We start from the raw sequence: 6,052 nt of genomic DNA on the forward strand, positions 1-6,052 counted from the left end.
ACACACACACACACACACACACACATACACACATTTTAGTTATGAAGTCTTCTTCCTTTGTAAATTATGGGATGTTTTTCGACAACATGTTGCGGGAATGTAGACAGTATATACTGTTTAATGCTCGTGTTAGTGGGAGGTCAGCGTGGCCACGAGGTTTGAGATAACGCACCAGCTACCACTGCATTATAACCATTCTCAAAATTCTTGGTTCAATATACATATCATCAATTACTATTTTTTCTCGTATTCCTTTCCTGAAGTGCGTAAACAGCTGTAAGTTGGTGACCACTTGGATAAGAAGGTGGTCACTAACTCGTTGAAAATGATGGTAAAATAGCGTACGTGTTTTCTCCCACATCATGTTACTCCCTTGGTCCAGCCGATGGATCAAGATAGAATTGTAGCCTGTAGACAAGATTCTCCTGGTGATAGAAGAGGTCGGTTTTAGGGAAGACACATATGCCTAAAGCACTCTTAGTGACATCAGGAACTACAATCTCAAGTCTGCAATATTTAAAGTAAGAGCTTCATAGAAGACATTGATGACAATCACTTTCGACAACGCTTGAAAAAGCTTTTATACGATGTGGAGTTTTGAAGGATTCTAAGCAAGGATTTTCGTCTATACTTCAGATGGTAGGCAAAACTAATATCACAGAATACAAGATCGGAAACAGGCAACAAAATATAGAACATAATCCTGGGCACCAAGATGAGGAAGAAGAGGTTGCAGATAAATTTCTCTTTGGTGACAACAGAGATAATGAAGATGATGAATACTACAAACGATTGTCCATGAAATCTGAAATCTCTGTTACACAAAAACAATTTGATAACGTCAGTTCGTACATTGTCGTGTCAATAAAAACTGCAATATCATCTCAGAACCTTAAAATAGCTTATAATATAAGCTTATAATATAGAACATTAATAAGCAAGAATCATTCTTCATGTTAATTCATTCCAATGCTGCTGCAGCTGTTAGACCGGCAGGTGATGTGCATATTCTACACGTTGTTAACTCCGTCCCTCTTGTGTCACCTCAGACTTCTACCAATGAGGAGCAACAAAGACCAGTGGAGTATCATAGCTCTACTAACTCATAATAACAAGCTAATACTTTTATAATTAATCCTACCGCTACCACATCAAGTTCATCTACCACATACCACAGATAAATGAAATTAACAATTTATCATATTAACTCATTAAGCCCCACTGTCCTATAAATAGGACACTAAATGTGAACATTAAATAAGCTATGTCACATTGTCTCAGAGTCTTATTTATAGGACAGCGAGTATTTCCATTTCTACTTGAAGTAAAGGAGTTTTAATAATTTTTTTTTTTAACATATTTTTAATCATCTGTAAACATATAGCTATAGGCGCAGGAGTGGCTGTGTGGTAAGTAGCTTGCTTACCAACCACATTGTTCCGGGTTCATATATATATATATGCATGTGTGTGTATATGTTTGTGTGTGTATATGTTTGTGTGTGTATATGTTTGTGTGTGTATATGTTTGTGTGTGTATATGTTTGTGTATGTATATGTTTGTGCGTGTATATGTTTGTGTGTGTGTGTGTGACCCCCAGCATCGCTTGACAACCGATGGTGTGTTTACGTCCCCGTAACCTAGCGGTTCGGCAAAAGAGAACAATAGACTAAATACTAGGCTTACAAAGAATAAGTTCAGGGGTCGATTTGCTCGACTAAAGGTGGTGCTCCAGCATGGCCGCAGGCAAAAATGACTGAAACAAGTAAAAAAGTAAAAGAGTATATGAAAGTAATATGCAGAAATTTAAGTACTCTGGGACTTAATGGGTTAACTTGAAATTTAATATGCCACAATGTTGTGTGAAAGTGAGAGTGTTAGTGGATAGGGTGTCGGTCACTCGATTGAAAATTCGTGGGTACGGTTTCTGGATTATGCGATATGCTTGAACAAAGCACAAGCCAACCGCTGATGCAGTCCTGTCTCCTTCCAGCTGTTACAGCCTCGATGTTCTGCTGCGTCTCGGATGAGTGGAGCGAAAGGGTGTCTATGTCTGCTCGCGACTACTTAGACACCTAAAACAATTACAGAAGACATGATGTAAGCCACCACGTCATACTCGCTCGCGAGTTATTCTAAGATTTACTCTTTACTGAGTGTTAAAAGAATTTATAAAATATATATTATAGGTTTTATATAGCCATAATGTTTATAGTATTTTTTTTTGTAATTTTGCAAATTTTTTCAAGTTTAGAGTATACAGTTAATGTTGTATACATATATAACATTAACCATACCCTCGATTAATACAGACAATATTTTAAAACAGTACGTTTAGCGGGGTAAACCGTTCGTCCATATATAGAAATTTGCAATAAGGTTGTGAAATATTTCTAGTTGTCTACCGTCGTCGGTGTTTTTATTGGTGGTGATGAGAAGTTGTAGTGGCTGTTTTGTCATTGTCCTGTGATTCGCAGCACAAAGTACAATAGACAGTATAAAATCATCTGATACCCATATAACACACACACACACACACACACACACACACACACACACACATACACACACAAGCACACACACACATGTAAGCACGCACGAACGCGCGCACACACACACGTCCTTCCATTGAAAGTAACTTGTCAACTAATTTGTTTGACAAGTACAACTTCGAATTTTCTTTTATTATTCTACTAGCTTTACTGAATAGACTACGCTAAATTACAGGACTTAAGAGAATATTTCTTCTCTTTCTTTTATGAGCCTCTCGTAGAGTACCACCTCGAAGGATTTAATTAATCACACTGATCCCAGCATTTGGTTCAGTCTGAGAAACATGCGTACATATATTTTTTAGACGTTTCTGTGTGAGTAAAAACACATAGAACCGAGTTTCGAGTGACATTTACAAACTACATGACACAATGTTTCTGTATGATTTCACCACCTCAGTGGCAGACACGGCTTTAGCTACTTAGAGCTAAGCAGGATCTGCTGTTCCCATACATAGAAACCAGCAAGGAATACATTTGTTGCTGTGTGCTGAAGTTTGCCAAGCTGGAATTTATTTAGCATAGATACACAAAACAAGCTGTTCATCGACCCGCTAAATTACAGGACTTAAGAGAATATTTCTTCTCTTTCTTTTACGAGCCTCTCGTAGCATCTGAGTTCGTGTTTAATGCTTTTGTGCTCCGATCATAGTGGCAGTTTTGGCTATACCCTGGGTGCAGTTCAATCGCCTATAAATATTTCTTACAAATTGTCATTGTGCATTAATGAATACTCTAGTGTACCGATGATTAATTTATTCGTAGCATTGTTTTGTTTTATTGGTTTCAGTCATTGGACAGTGCTCGTGCTAGGGATCTCCCTTTGAACGTTTTATTTTTTAGTTAATCATATAAACCATAATACAAGTACTTAGTCTAGGATTTGATTTATGGAACTTTTTTTTATTAAACGGTTAAGTTTACCTCTTGGTGAAGTGATATTTTATTTTCCAAGGCTAAAAATAAAATTCCATCTCAGGGTAGTGACATTTGTAATATACAAAGACTAATCAATGTTGAGATGTACGCCAACATGGAGTGGTAGGAGGAATTTCAACCATGTTTCATGGTCTGCTACCACAACAGCTCTTTTATAGGATCCAGTTAGCTCAAGACATCATCAGGAGGAACCACGTCCGGTTTTGGCCCCTACTCCTCTCCCGTGGCCAGCTCCCAGTATCCCTTCCATCTTTCGTCTATTTCGTATATTTTATTTGGATGCCTGGTCTTATGTCCTCCCCCCCCTTCTGGGAGTATATTTTCCTGCGTTTTTCCACTTTTGGGTACTCTCCCCTATTGTATCCCTCGATACTCCTAGGGGAGTGGACCCGAAAGTTGTTCGCAAACAGCAGCAGTAATTTTCTTCAGCTGAATACACGTCATTAATTGGTTAGAATTACCCAAATACGACAACTTTAACACGAAATAACTTCTAAAATACAAAATTTTGTCAAAAACGTTAAGAGTAAACCCTGTTCTATGTGACACATTCTACCAGTATCCGAAGTTTCAAAATGTTTAGTTTAAAAAAATTAATTAAAAAAATCTAGCCATCAAATTGAAAAGATCCCAGCAATTTCGTGCCAGGGAGTAAATCGATTACATTGCCTCCAATGCTCAACTGATACTTACCTAATCGACCCCAAAAAGATGAAAGGCAAAGTCGACGTCCGCGGCATTTGAACTCAAAACATAAAGACGGCAGAACTGATGATAGTCATTGACCGCACCAGCCAGTTAGCTGACACACTGTGAACTCAGTCACTTGCCCAATCACATCAGTATTGCATTATAATCGTTCTAATCACTTTTGATATGGAAATCATAGGTAGGGAACCACGCTGATTTAGGACTAGTTGATCTGAGAGGTAATGTGTCTTTGACATGAAAGCAGCGTGGTACACGGACCTTTGACCATTCCGCCGGCCGCTTGACCGACCCACTGTGAACCCGATCAGTTGCCGCATCCATCAGTAGTAGTATGTCAGAATTGTTTTAATCTATTTTAACGTCTTTAATCGTAATAATAACCAAATAAATCAAATAAATCATTCAACAAACAACGCCCAGAGGTCAGACTGGAGGAAACCTCTATATTTACCACTATCCCACTAATGGTTATTCAATCATGCCCTTTATACTTCTAGTTTGCATAATACATTCCCTGCCATTATCTGGTCTACTATTGGAATAAGCCACAAAGATACTAATACACTTCATGCAATTAGAAGCAACTCTCCCTCTCTCTTTCTCTCTCATTCTCCATAATATGCAAGCATTATTGATCTTCTAAACAAACATGTCTCTCATTCTTTTTTTCCTTCTCTCTTATCCTTCTATCTTTCTCCCCCCCCCCTCTCTCTTTCCCCTCTTTCTCTCTTTCTTTATACAACGTCAAAAGACACACACATTAGCATGCCTCAGTTTCCATTTATTCTTATTGTTTGATAATCTCTCGCTCTCTCCCTCGCCTTTTCTCTCTTTCCATCGCTGTCTCATTGAGTGTCCATGCGTGCGTACATGTGTGTGTGTGTGTGTGTGTGTGTGTGTGTGTGGTGTGTGTGTGTGCGTGCGCGCTCGTGTGTACATACACACACATAAATATCTCAAAATAACTTAGACGCTAGATAGAATACATTACATACGCCTTATTAGACAGACACAGTAATAACAGACATAACACATTTTAACCTTTTGTGTTCCTTATTCTCTGTGTAAATACTATTTGTCAGTTAAAAGCCAGCAGTAAAACATACAAATACTCTCTGTCTCACCACCTACCGATTGAAACAAGGATACTCTACTTTCATTGGTCCCAATACTGTCGACCCAAATCCTGACAGGTCTCTTCTGGCGAAAGCACATCCTTACCATAACTAGGACTGCATTCCTACGACTGGCCCTTTTAAATAACTCCCATCACCACCATCACCACCACCACCACCACCACCAACGTCTGAACTAGCTGTACACAACGTATTATTGTTCAACTAGGACAGTGCTATTGTTGCACACACACACACACACACACACACACACACACACACACACACACACACACATCCTAGACCGCAGAAAAGGGTAACTTGTCTGATGGCATAAAGTCACCCACAGACACGCTCCAGCTTCTGGTGCTCAGGCGAAGTGTCTCCTGTCTCTACCTTTTCTACCGTGTGTACAATAGCTTCTTCTCCTCGAAACTAAATGGGCTTATTCCCCCACCGCACCCATTCAAGTGTTCTCATCTTGCTCGTTTTTTTGTTTTTTTTTAATCAATCTTGTTCAACCTGTTGAGCCCTGCATCAATCACAACATTCAGTCCTTCCATCCTCTGGGAATACTATCCCTGATCATATCTTTTCGTCCAGGTGCTGGCTTGCAAAGGCATTAAAGGCTTTTAGGAGAGGCTGCGATGGCCACGGGCACTTTTCCTTTATCCAGACCTAGCAAGTGAAACAGGACATATTTTCTGGGCCCTAATGAGGCAGTATAGTCGCGGT

Source organism: Octopus bimaculoides, chromosome 2, assembly GCF_046866305.1.
Source record: "Octopus bimaculoides isolate indiv1 chromosome 2, ASM4686630v1, whole genome shotgun sequence".
NCBI lineage: Eukaryota > Metazoa > Mollusca > Cephalopoda > Octopoda > Octopodidae > Octopus > Octopus bimaculoides.